At 37.0% G+C, this 23,159-nt stretch overlaps 1 protein-coding gene across 2 annotated transcripts in view; it reads left to right on the plus strand.

Annotated features, from left to right (window-relative positions):
* Positions 1 to 1,224: 1,224 nt before the first annotated feature.
* LDLRAD4 (low density lipoprotein receptor class A domain containing 4) overlaps positions 1,225 to 23,159 on the plus strand; it is a 240,275-nt gene continuing 218,340 nt past the window's right edge. The window contains exon 1 of one of the 2 annotated variants that reach the window (XM_056485912.1): positions 1,225 to 1,355. The gene's annotated coding sequence lies outside the window, so the exon portion shown is untranslated. Of the gene's footprint in view, positions 1,356 to 3,815; positions 3,833 to 23,159 lie in introns of those variants that run through there. The other variant, XM_056485914.1, reaches the window with a different exon arrangement.

The raw sequence follows: 23,159 nt of genomic DNA on the forward strand, positions 1-23,159 counted from the left end.
TTTATTAAGTTAGCAGTTATAAAAGTTGCTGTAAAAGTTTCTCGTATTTTTTCTGGAGAAATATCATACTTGAATCCCTTGGCTTATTAAAAAGTCCCTGAGTTCTGGACAGTGGAGGGTGGTACCTCATGTGTGTTTGGGTAAAGGTTATAGTTTATTGTTACACACAATATATGCAAAAACCAGTGGCTGCAAAGTTATTTGCAAATACAGGCTTGGCAAACCTCCTCTGGAATTCGGAAAGGGTTTTCCAGCTCGACTTAGTCATTTTTTCCCAAATGTCTTGGCATAACTGATCACTCAGGAGTGACATATGGTAGAAACATGCTCTAAGGGACAAGTCTCCCGGATGGCGCACAGCACCACACAAGATAGACAGATGGTGGCTTATTCAACCTTGGAAAAAGTTTAATCCTACATATTGGCACGTCGGCCTGGGTACTGAGAGAGAGGCACACACATGCCTGTGAAATCTCAGGCAAAGCTTTTGTGAGTTTGCTTCCTGTTACTGAAAGAACTAGAAAGACTGAGCTGATACTATACCCAAGGAGTATTTGCAAAATTATGGGCTCAACATGCTGTCCAGGAAAAGTTACATTCCCTTGAAAAGTGGAAACTCCAGAGGCAGCAGGACAATGCAGAGAATAAAATTTGGTGAACTTGTCACAGCTGTTTCTAGACTAAAACATGCTTATTCAACAAAGCTGCTGAGTACTTATTCACCAATAGCTGTTGATTAATTCAAGTGCCTAGTGGAGAAAAGGGTATTTTATGTTTTTAGTTCTGTTTCAGGAGTTGCTACTGGCTTTGTGTATTAGCACTTCACATCAGAGAAACTGTAGCCTTTCTCTTGCATAGGTTCTAACAAAAAGTTACACATTCCCCAATGGTAAATTTAAATTTATAGCTGAAAATACAACCTGTACATTGCAAGTTTGGTTTTTTTTTGTTTGTTTGTTTTTTAATAAGGAGAGGAAATCACACCTTTCACTCTAATATATTCATGTTTAAGACAGCGAAGAGAGAGACAGAATATTTGACATGGAAAAATAAATCTGCTTTTAATTCTTCCTGGAAACCAAGTAGCAATTCTTTGATCAATTGATTGATTGAACTTCAGCTGTCGGGGCCGTTTTCTGTAAGGATTTTAAAAATACTGACCCATTGAAACTATAAAGGATTGCCTGCCAAACTTTTTTTTCCCCCACTTTCTTTTTCTTGTAGATCACACTCAATATTCACAACTAGAAGGAAAAGCAAGACTCTCCTGACTCTCTGGACTTCAAGGATATCATTATGTTGTATTGGATGATTTTAAACTAGACAAGACTTCTTTCTAAAACACTTCGAGAAAGGTAAATCTATTCCAAACAAATTAATCTTTTTCCTGTAGAGCAATAATTTGGTCAAATTAATCCCATTCTAGTAGCATTTCAACCATACTACACCACAGAATCATCGTCTTTTGGATATTTGTATAGATACATATCCATATATATGTGTGTGTGTCTGTGTATATATATATATCTGTTAAAAGATTTGGATTTGTCAGCCCTTGTATATTTCGTGGAAATGTACTGGCTTCAACCAATTCTCTTATTTGAAAGAAGTGGGGAAGGAAGAGGAAAGAGAAGGAAGATGCTCACTGTATCCAGCATGGTAATTACTTGTATGGATGGGGAAGTCCCAGTTAATGTTTCTGTTCTGCCTAATGAGTAAAATTACTTGAGAATGAGATCCTAGCTAGTGAACTATAATGTCAAATGACTCAAGCAGTAGTGATTGAAACATACATTTTAAAGTGTGGTGTGGTTTGGGAGAGGGAGTTGCAAATAGAGAGACTAATTCAATGACCTGTTGTTTAGGATATGCATTGAAGAAGTAAGAGATGTCAAATCCTTACATTCAGCTGAGGGTGCTCTTGTGTAATATAAATATCTGTTTACTTTTGGCCTAGTATAAACAAAGATTTGCTCTTCCTGTGGATATGAGTACCCTTCAGGTGGTTTTTTTTTTTTTGGCACCTTTTTCTTTCTTTTGCCACGTGTCATTGTAAGTAGGTAGCCAAGCCTGAGGGCCCACAGAAATTGTTGCAGAACTACTATGCCCTTTCCATTTTATCTTTTTCTATCTACTACAACTAATTGCTATAGGACTTGGTAAATAAAAATTTTAATAAGTCTATTTTGTGCCCAAGTGCAGTCAGAAAAATGTGGCAGACATCAATTTACTCTCTGTCTAGACCCTAGGGGAGTTTCTCACACACTTCACAGGAGCAGTGAGTATTTTTGTGGCCCATCCAGCCCTCTGTGGCAGAATCCTGCCTCAGTGTCAGGAAGCGTGCCTGTGGGCCTTACAAACACCATGTATTTGTGGGAGAGAGCTACAGTCTGATGAGATGATTAAAATTCTGCAGATCCACAGCTGACACCTTTTTGACCCAGATCTGAAGTTCAGACTTGGAAATACTTCAGTCCCTTGAAATTTTAGGTCATGCTTCATAGAATTGCAGTTTTCATAATTTATAGGCTAAGCGTGATGGTATAATTGTTGAGTCGCTGAGCGTCAGTGTGTGTGAATCAGCCATCTGCTGTCAGGGCTGAGTCTTGTATCTCCCTGGCCAGTGACAGGGGAGGTCATTATACCATGATGAGACTCTGTCAGATGGGAATGGTTCAAGGTAACAACATGGCAGTGTCCAAAAAAAGCCTCTTTGCTTGCTGGTAGTAATGACTTTTAGAGGACTGAGACAGAAGACAAGGAGTTATAATAGAGGAATTGTGGAGACAGAGATGTGAAGGGTTTGCATGTTTGAGAGGAACAAAGGCTGGCTTTTGTAGCAGGGTTTTGAGTTATTTATGGACCCAGATGAGGAATAGAGAAACTGTCTACGCAGGAGAAAAGCAGACTTCAAGATGTGGAAGAGAAGCTGCCTTCAGTCCTTAGGTCACTGACCTAAGAGTGGTAAGGAAGCAGATCCAAAATGCATGTGGTCTCATTTTATTTTGTCTAGACTTGCATACCTTGTACACTTCCCAAGTGGAGAGTGATTTGGTATTTTGGAACTCGTACAAAGCTTCTGCATGTTTTGCTTCAGCCAGTGAATGTCCTGGAAACCCAGCACACCCTCAAGGTTAGATCCTTTTGTTAAACTGCTGTAAAATTTGGGCAGGATGTGGGTTAGCACTAATGATGGGATCCTGTGCCATCTTGCTCTGCCAGGTCCTTTTTCTTTGGTGATGCAGTAATCAATACCAAAGAAAAGTAATGCAGAAACTAAAAAAAAAAAATGTTTTACAGGAAATAACCGATTCAAACCATCGGAGACCAAAGACAGTTGAGAAAAGCCAGACACATCTGTGTGTGCAGCAGTGGGGATTTTACCAGTTCTGCAAATTGCTGCTGGGCTGTTGAGAGCTGAAGTTAAGGTTGAGCTGAAATATTGAAAATTAGGACTAAGACATGTTTCTGCACACCTCATGGAATATATTTAGACTTTATTAGCTGCAGCTGATTCAAAAATGTACTCTCAACAGGTGCAGCCAAACAGGAGGAAAGAACAATTTAAAAATCCTCATTTATGCATTAATCCAGTGGTAGGAAAATGTGAAGTTGTAATTGTCTTCTATACTTCCCTCCTCCTTCTTGGGATAATTTTTTTTAATATTAATTTCTAATTTAGTACTTAATCTCCCTTCTTTCTCTTCCCCCAAAAAAATCTCCTCAGACCCTGATGTTTTAAAAATGACACAATGCAGAATTGATGTAACTACCTGTAGGTTGTGGTGGGCATTGGAGATGTGATGTATCTCCCCTAAAATCTTAAAAGCAGGTAAAGCTGAAAATGGCTACGTTCACTTTTATGCTGGCTATCCCCCTTTGTTCTCTCCCTCCCCCTTCTGCTTGTGCTCACTTGCTCTCTCTTTAGTATAACACAGTTGAACAGCAGTGAAGTGTAAAATGTGCTTTTGCCAAGGTCAGTTTCTTGTGATTACTCGCCTGTGGCAACTTATGCCAGTTGCAACAGACTGAGTCTCAGCAGTGCACAAAGTCACACTGGTGCTTATGCAGAGGACACCCAGTGTAGGTTACAGTAACCATAGTCTGCAGTAGCTCGGATGCTGCTGAATTTTAGCTGCTTTATTTAACTCTTCCCATCTAGCTTGTGCTTGCTTCAGTGGTTTGGAGTCTGTGCCATGAAACACTGGGTTGTCCTGGTTCTCTGGAGACCCTCGAGGAGGATTTTGGGTTGATTAAATTCTTGTTGATAGAGGTTGTTTCTTTTCTTATACTGGATGGCTCAAATTTCAGAATTTCTCATAAATGAATAGAAGATGACTCTCTTGAGCTTCTCATCATGAACACATGCATCTTCTAAATATTATATTTTTTTTGTGATTGGCTTGCATGTGGGGGAAGTCATATCAAATACTGCCCTGTTGACATTGACACGAGAAGTTGTTTATCTACAGAGCCAGAAGTACTATGAAAAATTTTAAGAGGTAGTTTTTAAGCAAAAATTTAAAAGATGAGACACAGTCTTAAGTATTGTGCACACTCATAAGCATAGAATAATTTTTTGTTTAGAAGATAAAAATGATTTGACTCTTGAGATAGGGGAATGAATGTGAGATTCCAGAACATTCACTTTAGTGATTTACCACTTCCATGTGGTACCCAGTGGAAATAAAGGTAAGGGACCTCTACTTTCATTCTCCTTTCTCATGTATGAGCAAACATAGCCCTTTATGGAAAAATGTTTTATTTAGAACAGAAGAGTATGGACTTCCTGAATTGTTTGCTTATTTGTATTATCAGCAATATCCAGGATTTTGTTTTCATTCTGGAAATATTTACCTTTGGAAGAAGTATTTAGCTCTTGAGCTGTGTGATAGTGGCTTTGAGGTTACTTGTCTGTCAGTACTGACTAGCAGTGAGGCAGTAATTAATCTTGATGGTTGACTGAAGGGCTGGAGCTGAACTTTGGTGACCTCAATGGACTTCAAAATTTAATTGCTTAAAATTTATTATGAATTTGATTAATTTTAAAATATATATTGCTGTATTCTCTCTCATGTTTGCTTTGGAATGATTCCTGAGACACAAGTAAAATAATAGCTCAGCAATTCAGTCTTGTCCTGTAAACACCCTTGCATAAAGCACACAGGAATATTCCTGTTGTGCTCAGTGAAAATCCCCACAAAACAAGGTGAAGTACTTAATCCTGTATTTTCAATTTAGTCTTGCTTTCAAGCTTACAAGGAGTGTTCTTCTTCAAGGAACTTGTTGCTTTTTTGTCTACATGGAGAACAGTAAATTAGTATTTTGTTTCAAGACTGACATTTGTATGGTTTCCATAACTTATATGATTCCACTGGCAATCCAGCCCTTTCCCTTTGCTTTTATTAACATTTGTATTGGCCTAGCTCTTATGAAAGAATATGCTATTAGAGCTGTGTTCAAGACTTTGTGCAAATTGGTCTCCCCTTTTAGCTGGAAATTCATGGTAGGAGTGAACAGTGTTTTGTATGTGTGTGATGGGGTATATAGGCCTGCAGTACTTGCAGTGATTAGTGTTGTCTTCTAATTGTTAGAGCAGCAGTGGAAATGAGTGTTCCCTGTAGGAGGAAACAGCTGTACTAGAAAAAGCTGTCTTCAGTCAGCTGAAAAATGAGCAAATGGGTGTTCTTGGATGAGGTAATGCGGAGAAGAGGCATTGTCTGTGCTTACCAGAACCTGTCACATCAATTTCCTTTCATCCTAAGGAACTTGTGGAAAGAACTCTTCAGGCACCAGAGTTTTTTTTGGAACATTCCCAATGACGTATGTCCCTGCAGTGGGCTGCTGCATGCTCTGAGGATTTCCTCATCAGTACGTTCAGCACGAGCAGGCAGTTGACAATTGAGATGGAAGAAATCTTCACAAACCCCTGAACCCACTCAAATCTCCATGCTGAGCTCCTAACTGATTTTTAAAAATTCATTAGAATTTCGCTATTTCTCACATTCTCACCTCCTGGATGCTGGGTGATAACAGAAATGCATTGCTGCACATGTTAAAGGTAGATGTCATGGGGGGAGGTTTGGATATGTGACATTCCAGACTCCTTGAAATCTTGCAAGATTTGCAACCTAATTTTTCTTTTAACTCTTGGATAGAGATCCGAAAGCTTGTTAAGGGATTTGTTCATACTATTCCTACTAGTTTTAGAGGGGGTTCTCCAAGTCAGTGTCCTGGTAAGTTTAAAAAAATTTACTGAGCTAAGAGAGATGTGCTGAAAATAAACATTTAACATATGGCTAGAATCTTACTTGTATAATGCTCTTGCAGCCTGTGAGTACCACAAGAGTTTTTCCCTTTCTATAGGCAATCACTACACGCTTGTAGAAGCAGAAGAGTGCTTACCTACTCATTGCTTTATTAATAATTAATTTATTAATTTTATTAGAAACAAACTAGGGAAATGAGCAGTGAATTTGTGTTGTTCAGCAAAGCAATTCTCTCTTCTTTTTATTTTTTTTTAAACAGAGTATTTCTCCTGCTTTTCTTGGCAACAATAGCAGTATCTCGTATCATAAGTGTTCTGTTCAAATTCCAGGGAGTATTTGCGGACTAGGAGCCAGGTAAAGAGAGGTCAATGAATTTAGACAGAGAAAACATTCTCAGGTTCCTTATAAAAAAGGTTTATGCTAGATAAAAGTGTGCATTAATTTGAGGGAGCAGTAACTCTGTAGCAGTTATCACACACATGTCCTTGGAAGGTGAAGAAGAGACCAGTAGATAAATAATCCCCTTTTAATGGCAAGTTTAAGTTTCTAACAGCTTTTAATAAATGTCAATTTTACATTTCAGTTATGATAATACAGCGTGATTCTTATAGTTTCCTTCATCAGATGGGCAAAATTCAGTGATTAGAATGTAGGATTAGGAGGCAGGGTCTCTGACAGTTTGTTACTTATGGCTTTGACACCTGAAATCACTGCATAGAGTAGGACAGTCTATAACATGACTTTAGCATCCCCAGGGATAATACTGACTATAATTTCCTGCCTCATGAGTGCATATGAAGATTAACCTCATGGAATGAGTGAAGTATTTATTAATAGATGATAGTTATTGATATGTCACCTACTTGTTCATAGCAGTGACATTGCTAATATATTATTCCTGAGGGGAATGTAAATGAGCAGATAAGCCAAAAGACATTCATTCAAGTAATTTTCATCATCCTATTCAAAAGCATGTGTATTCAGTAGTGGCCATGTTATAAGTTACTGTTTGGATGATTTAAAAATACTAAAGAAAAAAATGCCAAGAAATACGAAGGGAGAACTCAAGGTCGAGCTCACTTATTCTGTCTTCACATCACAGTGACTGGAGTGCCTTTGATAATCTTCCTTTAAAAGCCTGACAGTACGGGGAAAGCAGCATACATTTAAATCCAGCTACATTTTAGTAGTTTGGTCTTGTTTTTTGTACTGCATATTTTCTGCAGTACAGGTATGATGTATGATTAAATTGTGAAATGTCCAATAGCAACACAGCTTTTAATTTTTTTTTTATTTCTCACATTTTTCATAGCTGAGGTTAAAGATAAAAAAATATTTTGCCAATCTGTTTCCAGTGTCAGAGCTATTGCTTAGACTGCCATGAACATGTGGGAAAATGAATATTACTTTATATTTCTTTTGGTGGTCAGCTTGAAGGATGTGAGTCAACAGCAAGGTCATACAGGGTTTTGAAAGAGGATTTTTATAGATCCTTTTACGATATTATTACCTCCTTAATGAAAAAGGCTCTCTGGTCTTCATTTTTTGTTTCTTTATTGATTTAGACTTGTGTATATATTCTACTACACTTTAAATATTAAAAATATTCTTGTCATAAATTTAGGCCTTTGGGTCTAAAATGGGGTTACTGCACAAAGCCTCTGTTTTTGGGTGTGGGCTGAAAGAAAGACATGAGATAAATATGCAGTGCAGAGAAGAGGGAATGCCCTTGAAAACCCAATTTGCTACAAAAGCTGTGGCCCAGAGGTAATTTCGACATAGCGCTTAGTATTTGATCTGTTGTCTGAAAGTAGTGGTGGTTCTTCTTGTTCCTCTTGCTTCCTCTGCCATCATCTCATTGGACTCACCTCTGGAGTAAACCTCCAGTTTACTGAAATATTACATTAAAAAAAAAAAGAGGGGGCAAATTAAGCAGCTTTAGTGAATCTCATCTGCTTCGATAAATTTGATGCCGGCAATGACTTGAGTTGAGCTACAACTGGTCTCTGTTGTGGTTTCAGTCAGAAAGGTCCCATTCCCTTTGCCCCAGTGATGGACACAGAGCTTGTGCCCTGCAGCTGTGTAGAAGACAACTCAGGAATGTGGCCCAGAACACTCAGTGTCCTCTGAAAGATTTCACTGCCTGCAGGAGCTGCTGAAGGTTACTGGTATGGCTTCAAACCCTTGTGGTGAGCACACATAACAGAAATATTCAGAATGAAAAGGCACAGTGAATTTAATGTAATGTTTTTCTAATGAGACTTTGAGTTTCTGTCTTATGTTGTTGATGGAGCTTTTTTTCTCTAAAGAATTAAACCCGAAGCAATGACTTATGAATCATACTTTGTGTCCCACTTACAGAGTAGCTTGACTCATCAGTGATTTTTCTTCTGGCATGATTTGGGGGGAATGCCAATTATTTTTTCATATGTAGTTTTTAATTATTATTGGCTGTGGGATAAAGATAGAGATGAAGGCAGTCCAGCTAAACACCTGATTTTATTTAGGTCTGTGCTTCTAAAGAGTCACATCATACAATAAATTGTTGTATGATTGCTTAAGAGAGACAGGGTAACATGGCTTTCTGATTCTTCAGTGATCATACCAAACAAGCAACAAGTGAGTACTAAGAACTCATTATTATGCTCATAATTTCTTTGACCTATTATTTTCCAGATGTATAAGAAATTAAAAAAAAAAAAAAAGAAAAAAAAAAAAAAAAGAAGAGTAATCTCATGTCTGGAAAGTATCTCCTGCAAATAAAGCCCAAAACATAGAGCTTCTGATTTCTAGTTTTTCTTTAAGCTACTGATGATCTCATGATAATATGCATTTGTACACAAATTAAACTAATCATGTAACTTCTGCCATTCTTAAAAATCCATCTTTTATTGGGTAATGTTATTTTTAATGTTACATTCATCTTGTAATATAACCAGATGCACAATACTTTTAGTGCTTGTTTTGTGGGAACTTGAAAAGCAAAACTGAACTTCTGTAGTGCTTTCTAAATTTACAAATTTATACTAATTTAGAATTAATACATTGAAACACTATAAGAATATTCTCTCTTATTAAGAGCAACCGTATAATTTTTCCTCTATTAAACTGCTTTGTACTTACTTTTTTTCCTATAACCAGTAAATACTCTTAATGTCTTTTGTAGAAGCTATAAAAGCTTTTAGTTAGGATTCTCAAAGCCTTTTGGTTTTATTTGCATGCATTTGTAAGTGTCGGTGACTGAATTCTTACATACAAACAGTAAATTGTTTCATCTGTTCGATATCTCGAATCTCTCCTCCTCACTATACATTAATTGTCAGAACTTGACGCGAGGGATTTGTTTCATACAGCATAGCACTTCTTCACCAAATTATCTGTAAGATGAGGCTATACAAGGCATTCCCTTAAGAAATTGAAGTATGTATTTTTCTGCTGTATATGAACACTCAAAAAGCCTATCTTCACTGCATGCCCAATCAGTAGGTGCTTTATCCTTTAACTGAAGTGAAATTCTGAAGTGAAATATCTTTAATTGATGATTTAAAAGTTGTTGGAGCAACTAGAGAAGACAGAAATGTGACAGATGTGTAGGATATCCACATGCATAGGCTGTGGTCAAATGAATATATCATAGATAAGAGGCATAGATTCTCTGCAGGTATGTGAGAACGCACTCTTCTGCATCCTGTTGGCACATGGTCGTTCATCTATGGGGAATGAAATCCATGTGGCTGAATCAGACTTCTTAAATTATTGGCATTAGTTTGAGCCAAATATTTCTTTTGCATTACACAACGAATGAGAAAACTTTCGTGCCAAGGAAGGAACAGAACTGAGTGATAAATGTGACATTAATATTTATTATGGAGCTTTTCACTGGCATGTAATCTTCTCTGACCTGACCAGCTTGTGATTGCAGGTCACTTTTTCCTCCTTTCAAACTGACCAAGCAGCCACTCTTAATTCAAAAAGTAAAGAAAAACTCACTCTCCAATTCCCCATTTTTGTTCTCTGCTGGAGGCTTCCAGTTTTGTTGATAATGATCTAATCTGTTGCATAACCAGAGAATACTGAGCCTGCTGCCATAGCCTGCTTCTTTCTTGGCACTGTTGGAAGGTTTCAAAGAGAGACTGTGTGTGTGAGGCGACTGCTCCACCAGCAAGACCAGGGGGATCAAAGCCTACATTTGGAAATGGAAAACAGCAGAAAGAGAAGCGCTTACCACACAGTTGCAGTCCTGAAACTGAAACCAGTCTCCCAGGAATGAACTATTTTGGAGCTGAGGATAATTTATTACAAATTGTATAGAGCAGGAAAAGATCATGGATTTTTAAGGAAAATTCATCAAGACTTTATTTTGTAGTTTCTTGATATGGGGGAGACAGACTATTGTTGAAAAAATGGATGTATTGACAATTATATCAATTTAATTGATTTTGCATGATTTTATGCTGCATCACGTTCTCTTCTTGGCTCTGATAATGTTTTCAATTAGGAAGTTTTCAAATGAAAATCAGTTGCAAAAATTGCTTCGAGAAAAAATAGGAAAGTTTCTGTCCTGGTTTCTGCTAGGGTAGAGAAATCCTTTGAAGGCTGTGTAGTTGTTTCAAGATTGCATTTAATGGTCTTGGGAAAAATGCAGTGGCCTGTGGTGTGCTATTTATTTATTTATTTATTTATTTATTTATTTATTTAATTTTATTTTTATTTTCTCTTTGTTTTCAATTTCATAATAAATGGAAAGAATTTCTCTCCACATTATCCCCCAATGTTTTGGGTGAAATCTCCTGAGGTTCAGGAGGTATCTAATTTATGAGCATCTAATTTATTTTTCAGTGATATTAATGAATCAAAGTTGTTACTCCTTGTATTTTAAGTACAGGATCAGATGTTATTTTATTTTCACTTGTAATTCTGAATATTTGTCCTTAATTCCGTATGAAAATGTTCATATTTACCCATGCTAATTTAATGAGCCCTTGGAATTGTAGGAATCTGAGCTGTATGGTATTAGGGAAACTTGCTGCAATATACAAAATGTTAAGCAAAAAGAAACCATGGGACTTTCAGAGTGCCAACTTAATGGAGTGTTCTTGGCCACAGTTCATTTGTCCCTATCATTTACTGTGCTTTTTACTATGGTTTTTATGGTTGGGCAAATGACAGTAACAGGTTTTTTTCATGCTCATCACCTCCCTACAGAAGGGAGACAAAGGCAGGTTGGAGGTGCAGTCTTACTCTGCCTGCTGTCCTTGTTACTGTGGAGTGTTCTGTAGGATGTGCCAGGTTAATGGTAGTGGCTGTGCCTCTTATTCCCATGGTGGCCTGGTGACTGACATGTGTGTGATGTTTCTTTTGTGCTGTGAATCCTAAGAAAAGCCTCAAAGCACAATGTGATCACTCTGGATGGATTTACACTTTATCAGGGTGCAGTGCTTTAGTGCCTGAAACTGTTTGTACACAAGTCCTTGAAACATCGTTCAACTAGAATTTTGGTCTCCAGTGTTAGAAACATTCCCCTCTACTTTAAAAGCAGATTCCTTACTCTGTATATCTGCAAAAATTTAAGTTCTGATGATCCCTTGTCCTGATGCTTACAGGAGGCAGCCATAGTTGTGACAGCTGCTTCTTTGGACTGTGCTCTCCATGGTGGTGTATGTTTCTGCAGGGTTCCTCCTTGTGGGGTGGGAAAGAAGGAATGATTGATCAGATCAGACCCTTTTAGGACATCAGCTGTATTTTAAAGAATATGAGCAATCTGGATCTTTTGAAAGATGTGTGAGATGCATTTCAAAGTTATCCTGAGGGTCACAGAAGGTATCTTCTTTATCCAAAACTACCCCAGACCCTTTTTTGGAAACACCAGTCTTTGAAACTTTTTTAATAAAGTCTGTCTTTTTAACAAGGACTAAACAAGATATTTTTCTCTCTTCCTTTGTGAAACAACGGAGTTGTTTTGACTGAAATTAAAATACCTTATAGATTAAGACAAGACAGAGACTTGGCATGAAAAAATACAGACTAATTTTTAAAGCTAAGCAGTTTTAAGGGATGAACACTTCTCTGATCCCTAATTGTAATGCTGAGAGTCAGCTGCATTGATCCTATCTCTTGCTGGAGAAGCACTACCACCAATTTATTAATTGCCATAATAATGTTACCTAGTACGTGTTAAATTGCTGTTTAATCTTTTGTTATATTTTTTTCTGTTATACTTTACTAGTAAAATAGATCAGCAGCAGAGAAATTGTATATGCTTAGAGGACCCTCCTTTTGTCCTCTTTTTTGGGTCATTGAAAGCTCTTGCTTTTGAGAGGCTTTTGTACTTTGTTTTTATGTTGAGGGCATTTTTGACAGGGAGTCAGTGCTCAGATTGCAGTTTTAGTTACTATGGAGAAGCTTTCCCACAGAAAAGCTTATGCTCTATTTTCTGAACGCTGAATTTGACCAACTTCCTCTTAACTTGCAGTTCTGAAGTTCATTTTGTACCAGTTTTCTTTAGACTGAAAATTCTTTTGGCTCAGGCATACTTCCTCTTAGCCTTTGCAATCTGCAGTGTCCTAATGGAAAAGGGAAAAGATGAAGAGTGGGACAAAAGAGGAATATATCCTGAAAGCCTGCATATGAGAAGGGAAATGAATGTAGCTGTAGTCTGATTGTTGGGTTTTGTTGAAAGAGAGCTATGGCATGGCTGTCTTGGAAGTGAGTTTATTGGAGATTTCTTGTATATTCTAATATATGTATGTTAGTTCCTCCACTTGAGGATAATGGTTTCCTTACACAAGGTGCTTGATTTTTGGGGTTTCCTTTTTATGTTGTGCAGCAGGTAAGAGTTGTTTAAGTTAAAGTTTGTTTCCCTGGGAAAAACGTCCTGATTCTGGGCTGAATGGCAACAACACATGCACTTGGGTTCATATCTAGTTGTGGGGTTTTTTTGGTACTTCCTGTAGTTTTTCTTTGTGTCTGCTATACTGAATGCTGTGTGAAGAGGGAGCTACATTAAGGTGTAGTTCAAAGTGGCAGAAAACCATATGAAGCTGAGAACTTGATCCAGAAATAGACTGTGAAAGGTTCTGAAAGCATTTTATTTTCACCTGCTCTGTCAGCGTCTGCTGAATGAACACTTACTCTTAAGCCCACTGTTCTCAGGCTGGTTAAATTGTTTTTTTTTTTTTTTTTCAATTTTTTTCAATTTTTTTTCACCTCTTCCAGCAATAGGAAGGCATTAATGCAGCCTTTGAAAGGCCCAAGGGTTTGATAGAATTGTGCTGCAATGCGGGCTTTCCTCCTGATCCTGTCCAGTCACTGTGATATGAAGGGTAGGAGCCTTTTTGTCTTCATCCTTTTATTTCTTTCAAATCACCCATTAAATACCTGAGAAAAAGCAGGTTGTTGGGGAAAAAAGTTTTCTACATAATAAGAAAAGTTGGAGAAGAGATTCAGAGGAGGAGCAGCTTTCTAGGTTGTGCCTAGAGGATTATTCCGATTCAGGATGGACTTCAGAACATAGGAATCAACCTCAACATCTTTTCCAATTCCTAACTGAACTAAAGACAGATCAATTTCTCACCAATTATCTATAAATGCAGAAGCATTTTAGGGGCATTTTCACTGGCTATTGTCAGAGTCTAAGACATAGTTAACACTTTCTGGTTCCATTTTTTTCAAGGTGCTGTATGGGATGAGGAAGGAATGGACCCTCTATAGAGAGTCTTAAGGTTTCAAACATTGGAAGAATAGCAATATTATCAGACAACCTGTGAGGAAAGAGAGATATAAGAACTTCAGATCACACTGTGGCTGATCTTCAAAGATTGGGATTAGAACCAAGGTAGTTTTTTGTGTCTCCTCTTTTTCCTATCTGTGTAAATACAGACATATTTTTATTCTGGAATTTCAATACTGAAATCCTTAAGTTAAATCTGAAGCTCTTAAACTACAAAGAAATTGTTTTCTGAACAGATGACAGAGTAATCCTGAGGAGTGCTAGGTTTTGCTTCCTCTTCCTCTCTTTTGTGGCTCTGTCTCACTGAGGTTTGCAAGAAAAAGCTCATGAACTCTTCCAGCGGATAAAGGCTGAAGCTTCTTGTGTATAATCACAAGCAGGCTGACAGAGACACTTTATCAAAGTGACAGTTATTGTGTACAGAAGATTAGTGATAGACAGGAAAGATTTTGTTGTGAAGTCTTTCCCAAATCATGAACGTTTTCAGTTGTGTGACCTTTTCTAGTTAAATTAGTGTAAATCTTAAAAGTATAGGACATCATGATTACAGAAGACAAATGTTGTTCAGCTGTATTGCAGAGCTTAGCCCCTGAATTTGGTATGAGGTATGATGTTCCCTGCTGGATTGCAAAGCTGAAATTGGCTCTTAATGAAGGCTCATCTTGAAAAATCCAATTCACATCCATGTTTCTAATACCAGCCATACCTCTTGTATTTTTGCTACAGCTGTCAGCTTGTATCTTTTTGTGTTAAGGTCTTAGATGCATCAACACTTCTATTAAAGTTTATAAAGAAAGCAGTGGTTTGAGTATGCATGGCTGAAAAACACATTTCCTGCATTTGTCCCGGCAAATTGCAGGCTCTCTTGAATATTTGGTCCTCAAGTAATACATATGAAAGAAAAGGTGAACTCATTCATATCCAGACATTTCTCTGTTTGGTTCTGGGGAGAGGAAAAGCAGCAGGGACAAAATACTGAAGATTCACGATGCTGTGAAGCTTTAGTAACTCACTGTGTTGTGTTATCATTTAATAATTTCTGACAAAGTTTCTGTAGTTTTTGTTCTGTTTCTGGAAATGCAGTGTATTTGCTTATAAAGCAATGGCTCTAAAATATTTACAGATGGACTGTGATAACTTGAGGTGTTCCAGTCTCTTCCTCTCCAATCTTTATTGAAAGTGTTTGTTAGAGTACTGTAGCCACAAAATTATAATTTCTGTTTTCTTTCCAAAATTCTGGTTTTGGAAAGATGCTGATTTCATTGTTTATAGTAAGCATTTGAATATCTACTGTCTTAATTGAGTTAAGTTTTAGGTCAAATCTTAATATAAAAGCTTAGAAAATATAGATAAGCATCGTTTCTGCATGCATTATTATTGCTTTGTAAATGTTGTTTTTATAGTTTATCAGAATTTTGGAGAATATTTTGATGGAAAAAGTGTTTAGACTTTAACTGATTTAGAATTATGTGTATGTATTTGTAACATGTTTATTGAATCAGAGCAAGAGACATCACTAGCCATTTTAGAAGAAGCTGTTGCTATTTAATACTGGTTTTATATTTATTATGCAAATGTCCTTGTATAAACCTTAATTTACTTGCCTTAAGTACTAAGAAAATAACATTTAGGTAGCATTTTAATTTAGTTGCTCCATTCTGTACTTACAAAAGGGTTAGCTGTGGGAATGTGTTTTATAGAGTTTTTTTGTTTTGTTTTTTTTTTTAAATGACTTGGCATTGTGTAGTTAAATAAATAATTTGCATTTGAAATGTGAAAAAGTCAGCACCACTTAGACTCCTTCACTCTAGCAAGCTGGTCTGTCTTTTTGTCTAAGCTAGTTCAGAAGAACATGTGTTTGCACATGTGAGGAAAGCCAATATCGAAAACATGACAAAAGAAAGGATTTCTTACATAAATACCCAGTGGTCCACAGTGGGTCAGCAGTGGGTCAGCAGTGTCACAGAGCAGTGAGATTTTTGAGATTTAACAGTTGAATCTTACAGAATTCAGTTTAAAAAAATAACTTTAAATAGGAAAGAATAGTAAATCTTTCCTGTTTACTTTTAATTTTGATCTCATTTAACAGCTCTTCAACCATACAGTCAGTATAGTGATTAGACTTGTCAAAGGTCTTCCATATAGCCTGAATGTTAGGCATGATGGCATCTGCTCTAGGAATGCTGAGAGGTCTCCCAGATGTAGGTGGGTAGAGGTATCCACGACTTAGACCGTCACTGCCTACACATGAAAAACAACTTTGTTGTGGCATCTGTGATATTTTAGCAGCATAAATTTTTAGTTATGGCAGATGTAATATTAGAGACAACCAAAGCTTTCTGGTTTTCCTATACAGCTTGGCACGAGATCAGGGAAATTCTGTTTTGAACTTCAGTACAAAATGGAAATCCTGTAGCTGGCAACTATTTCCAGACATAGATCTGCACCTAGTGTGCTTTTAGAAATGTATTATTGTCTCATGAACTAGTTTTATTTTATTTAGGTTTTATTTTGTTTGGTGATGTGGCTTTGTTAAGACCTCATGAGTTTGATCTCCTTTCTAAGGAAAATTCACAGGACCTGGTATTTTGCCACCAATTTTTTCAAAAAGGCAGTACTCTTTGTAGCAGAGCACAGCTTGACTGGCGACAGCCTAATGGTAGAAAAGTTTGATTTGAAATGGAGTTTGGTTTAGAGCAGGAAGGACTGATGTAGTTTTGTAAGGGAAACGTGATAAAGAAGCAGAGAATATTTCTCCTGTGTTGTTATGAGACCTTATGCTTTCCCTAATTTTTCTTGGTTTTATCTGTGTTTTTCTCCATATTACTGAGTGTTCAGAGTTCTGTATTACTAAGTTCAGAGTAGTGGTTTTGTGTTAAATTCAGTTCAGTGCATATTCATCAGCATTTTTTTGTTATTTGGAAGAAATTGCAGTCTTGCAGAACTGAAAAATGTAATTTGAGATTTTTCTGAACTTGGAACTTTTCCTCATTGCTAATAGTTGTTTTAATTTTTGGGCAGCTCATCAGTTGAATGCGTTAGTGTGAACACTGTGTATCTTCCATACCTCATATGTGCTGCTGTGTGGATCATGTTCTCTCCCTAACAAACCAGAGACGTCATTGGAGTAGGAAATACTAACATTAATGCCAATTACTTCAGAAATGCTGGGAGTTTTCATTGGAAGACACACAAAATCTTGCTGCAAGGCTTAGCAAACGCCTAAGATCAGTGAAGTGGGGAAAGTTTTATACGTGTGCAGACTGATGTGCCTTGATTTGTTTCTGAAACATACAGCTATGGCTGTTGTCTGAAGTTATGTGATTAAATAAAACATAAGTGTCTAGTACAGCAGGATCTAAAGAATCCCAAAGGATTGAATATGGCAGTTGCTCTGTTTTTATGATATTACCCTTTGCCCCCTTGTTTATCACCTATGAAATTGATTACATTTTTAGTGATATTAAATTATTATTGCAGGCTTAGACTTAAGATGCAAATTAAACTTTTGATTAAATCTTCATTGATTCCAGGTGATGTATGAATTTCAGTCAAAGTATATGAAAGTAATATTTAAAAATGCCATTTCTGTAATGTAGTAGTGACTACCCGGGCAGTTTTGCTGCCCTTCTGGTGATTGAAGAAGCAAGGTTTTCTTCCCTTGGTATGCAATAAAACTTGTAAGATGCATGGAGAGCATTATAGCTTGAATAAGGAATAACTGTGGAACTGTAATTAAATACAAATTGCAGTGCTAAAGCACGCTCAACAAATTATCACTTGATAGAGTTTTCATGGTTCTGAGGAGGCTCTTTTAGATGTAGGTAAATTTGAATGCTCTTGCTTTAATTCTACACTTCTGCTATAAAATCTTACTCTGTTGCCAGCTTTCTAGTTTTATTTTTAGTGTGCTTTTGACTTACTAGGTTTTCAAAAGAAAGGTGTTTTTTTTTTTCCCCTTAACTTAAAACTCAGAGAAGCTCTTGCTCATCTGTTTTATTGTTTCTTAAATGAAGTCTTGGCCATCAGGGCATGACTCTTGCTTTATTAAACTGCAGCTGCTGGGCAGTTCTTGGGGGCTCACTGGGCTTGCATTCACTAGTGAAGTGTTCCAGGCTGTAATAGCAGCCTTTGCCATGCACTGACAGTGTGTGACATAAACAGTATCTCTAAAATAGCCATACTGAGGAACAACCTTGGAAGATGAAGAATTTGTGTGTTTCAGCATGAGGTCTTTGTTCTAAAATTTCTAATTGTAATGTTGAGGATTAAGTTAAAGAGAGAGAGAGAGAGAAACACTTAAAATACAGGACTTTAAAAAATTTAAAACGATTTTTTGGTTAAATTTCATTTAAATTTGCAGTTGCTGGCTTATAACCAGTCTTCTTGCTTAGACTGAAATAAGCACACTTAGTGTAAAATGAACTTCAAATTTCAACAGACTTGCAAGAAAGAATTCTAAATAATCAGTGTTTGAAGGTACATTAACATTTTATATTGAACTGTTTATTAATTGCCAGAGAGATGTTTTCATTTTCCTTTTCTTTTGGGAAATTAAAGTACTTGCATGAGTTATGACAGACTAATGCCAAAGATCTTGTCCACTGAAAAATTCTAGTAAACTGAGATCAGTCTGACTAACATTTTTTTGTGGGGATGCAGCTGCTTGGCAGTTAATGTGACCAAAGGAGATTGGTAGTGGTGGTGGGATGGCTTCCATACATGCAGATGGATGTTTCTAGTGGTTCTTCTTCCTTTCCATCTTCTTATGGAATGTGAAATACTAGATACATCTTAATACAGCTGAAGTTTGGTCTTGTTAATCGTGAGGTCCAAAGTTTGTATCTGTTGGAATTCTCTGGAAAAATGATACGTCTTTCAAAGCTGGTTTTTTTCCTAAATACTACTCTAATTTAAAGAATTCATGTCAAACTTGTAGATTGAAGACAGATTATATAGAAGCACATTACTATATTACTATGTACTGGGGGAGATATATCACCAGGAATTTATATTTAAAAGGGAATTCTAAGAAAAAGACATGTACAGATCTGATTATTTTGGAGAGCAGGCAATGAGAATTGCTTGTCTCCAGCCTGAACTTAAACACATTAGATACTGAAATACTAATTAGGAAAATAGACTGCATGATAAATTTTTTTTCATTTCAAATGTTGAATCTTCTGCTTTCTCTTTTCCTATGTTGTGCTCAGGATTTATCCTTCCAGTGATTAAAAATATTCCAGTGTGGGTAGTAGAACTGTAAGTTTGATAGCATATCTTGCAGCATTGCCTAACAAAATTTTATTTTATTTACCATAATTGTTTAAATGATGCTAAGTATATGTGTGTTTTCTTTCATCATTCCTTGATTATTGTTTCCGGTCTTCTTCGGTGGATAAATTGAAAGTAGTTTTGATATGTTATAAATATTCTCATTACGGCATCCTTTTAATGACTCCAGGCCTAGATACTATTTTTATTTTTTTTTGTAAATGTATTTTAGTTACAAGCATTTGTACCTATTTTTCCCTCTATTTCTCTGTAGCTACCTGAAATGTCATATGATGTCTTTCAGCTCTTTCCTATTCAGTGACTCAAGGACACTTGTGGTTTTGTGCTTAGAGCCATTCCAGCTGTCAATTTTCTGGACAGCAATTATCCTAAATCCACTTCAAACTACAATGGAGTTGCTCACAGCTTTGTCCAGTTCAATGTGAAGGAATTATTTTAAATTCTCTCTTTTAAATCCCTGCTGGGCTTAGAAAAGGATGAACTATATGATGACTGTGTTTGATCTTTCTGTTTTCCTTTTAGTTAGCAAGTGTTATTTTTTCCCCAACGTTTCCTCAAAATGTTTTCCAGTTCTGTTTTCCTGTGAGGTTGATGATGTCCTGTTCCTAGCTTGCTGTCTTGAGCTTTGACTTGAGTTGCTGGATGAATAATTGGTGAACTGAAAATACTGCAGAGACAACTTTTAGAAAATACTTATTTTTTAAATTCAGTCTCTTTCCCTTTGACAAAATCATGATGCATTTGACTGGGAAAATAATTTATTTTTATATTATTTAATTAAGCTTTTTCCTCTGTGTCCCAGTCTCCCTTCCCCCCGCTTAAGGAGAGGGCCTGTAAAGTAAAGTAGTAGTAGGAGGCAACATAGTACAATTACAAGTTTTTTTTCTTTTTCTTTAGACTGCACTGGCACTTTGTCTTGGTACTTGAGGATCACCAAGTGCAAACCTACAGTTCAAATATGGACTGGAATTTGAGTGGAAAATAGCCTACCTTTCACTGAAGTAGAAGCCTGTTTATAGTGAGGGCTAACCTTAATTTAGTACTGCTTTGGTCAGTCAGTTTTCTATGGGCAAAATGACTGCCCTGTTAGCAGTAGAAGAGCATGTGTGTGGAAAAGCTGAAAGAAAAAAACTAATAATTTCCTGATCTCACAAAAAAACCTCTTCCTTCCCCTAAGCCAACCATGATAAAATGCCATAAATTTTCTCCACATGTTCTAGCTGTGCTGAAGCAGACGATACGGAAGACTTGAAGCTGTACCAAGATGCCTTTGGTCCTGAAGAGTGGGACTGATTTTCAGCGTGTTCTTTTCTGAATGTTTTCTTTTGGCTAGACATTCGAATTGTATTTGTTTGACTTTTTTTCTCTGCAGGATATCTGCTAGTGAAGGGTAATGTTGTTGGATGTACATTTCAGCATTTAATTTTTTGGCTCAATGACCCATAGCTCCTTTTGTTGATGTTTTGGGGAGGGAGTAGATTAATGTTAGTGGCATGTCTTATGTACAAGATAAACTTCTTCATCAACTAGTGCTCAAGCCTAAAGACAAAGATGCAGAAAAAAAGCACATGGAACATTAGCTTGCAATATTTATTTTGAATTGATTTATGCAGATTAAGATTGGTTTCTCTATGTAACATTAGCCAAAATTTTATAATATAAACACGATTCTTTCTGACTGCAGAATTTAGTGAAATGTATCCTACTGTGATATGGTGATATAAATGCCTCTTAAAAAGTTAGATTTTATAATAGGAGGGTTTGTTATAAAAATATTAAACTAAGTAGGTAAATTTTTGATGCAAATCCCCTGAGAGCACAATTACACTTGGGATACAGTCAGTTTGCCTCTGTTTGTAATATGAAATTCTTCTGCCCTGTTTAGCATCTATTATTTGGGTTCCTACTGATACATGTTCCTGAAAAAGTCACATCCACATCCAAAAGAGTGTATCTCAATATTGTAACTATTAAACCAAATTTCTCATCCTAATACTTTGAAGAATGCCTTCTGTCCTGCCTTTCAGGCAGTGAACTGTATTGTGTCTTAAGTTAACAAAAGTGTGATGGTGAAGTCAAACCTAGTCTTTCCTCAGGAATGCCTGCAGTGTGTTTCAGGAAGTAGTGAAGGCAGTCAAACATTGGCAAAAATGCTCAGATCCAAGGGCTTGTAGCCCAAGTTTCTGCTCATTTGCTATGTTTAATAAAACAGGGAAGAGAAAGGACAATTTTTCGTTACTAAAATTTGGAAGTTGTATTTTGAGGCAGCTTGAAATGTTTTTAGTAATAACTAGCTAGGTCTGAGTCTAGTTTTACACCCAAAGCTACAAAATGATTTAGAGTAACTGTGGGTTGCTGTTTGCGATTTGAGCAGCGCGGGGAATTTTTTATTGTGGGAATCCCCTGCTCAGGTGGCCAGGATTCAGTGGCCACCAGACACACTGAGTCCAAAGCTGGTTGTTGATTAAGGAGGCGAAATCTCTTACAGAATGCTCTCCCATCTCTCTGTGTGACCTCACATCAGTTCATCAGCTCTTTCTCCTGCTGAGTTGCGTCTGTGTACAAAGGGTTGTGTTACTCTTTGGACCAGATTCCCACTCTTTGTATACCTGTGCTGACTGATTTCACTGGGGTTACTTCTGGTCAGTACAGATGTAAGGTGAGAAGCAAGGTTTCTGTTTACATCGTCAAAGACATTTGGTTTCTTTTCAAATTTCAGCATTCAGCTTGTATGTAGAATATAGACCAGTATTTTCTTAACATGCAAGGTAAGAAGGAAAAAGTTAAGATGATGAACTCTTAGGAATATAAGACTATGAGCTGGTCAAAGACTAATGTACTAACAGGCGAGGTGCTCTGGAAAATATTCTCTTCCCTAAACAGTGCTAGGTTTTACATCTTATGAATTTTGGGCATGCAGGGGAGCTCCTGGGTGTCAGTGAGAATGTCGGTGATGTTGTTTCACACTTCAGCTCTGTCCTGCAAGGAAAGGCCGTTTCGGTCTGCAGTGGTCCTCCTCTGGATATGCTAATGCACTGTGAAAGTGCACATCATGCCTGGATGGGCCCTGCTGATAAAATACTGCCTGGAGATCTCACAGAGTGCTGATGTGTCGGAGTGCCCGCGAGCAGAGGGTGAATAACACGGCTTTGTAAAGGTCAGTCTGCTGGGGTTAGCTACTGCCACCTTCTCGCGTGGGGCTGCACGCCACTCTGAAACGTTCTCTTGTTCTTTGCACTCTCAAAATCCACACTTTAATGGGTAGAATCAATGGGGCTGATAAAGCGTCTGAAATTAGACAGCGGGAAAGAAAAGCAAACACTGAAAGCTTTAAAGCCTTTCTTAACTGGCTCTTTGAGTTAGGATGGTTGTCTGATTTCAAGTCTTGCTTACTGCAGCTCCCCCAAAGTGTGTTACCTGTTCTGGAATTCTTTTATTCTCATTTCCAGGCTTCCTGTGTTTCTTTGCCTTCTAATGAGGAAAACTCTTCCATTTCTCACAATTAGTCTTGGTAGTTACTTTGGTAGTTACTAAGGTCTATTTGCCAAGCAAAGTCAGTAGTTACTCTTACTAGTGGATGAACACATTTAAAAAACAAAACAAAACCTTATAATTTTTTTTAATGTTACATTTTACAGTAGCATTTGACTCTCTCCTCTTACTTAAAGCCTTAGGCCATTTTTTTCCTCTAAGGATTTTAATATTTAATATAATTTATAAAATATTGTGAGCATGGTGTATAATTCGTGTACGTAACATTAAATAATAAAATAGGTGTAACTAAAGTATAATTTCAATTATGCTCTTGCAATTTTATTTGGGACCTGATTATTCTTAAACACTTTCCAAAAAACATATATGTGTAG

This window comes from Oenanthe melanoleuca, chromosome 2 (genome assembly GCF_029582105.1).
Source record: "Oenanthe melanoleuca isolate GR-GAL-2019-014 chromosome 2, OMel1.0, whole genome shotgun sequence".
NCBI classification, from domain to species: domain Eukaryota; kingdom Metazoa; phylum Chordata; class Aves; order Passeriformes; family Muscicapidae; genus Oenanthe; species Oenanthe melanoleuca.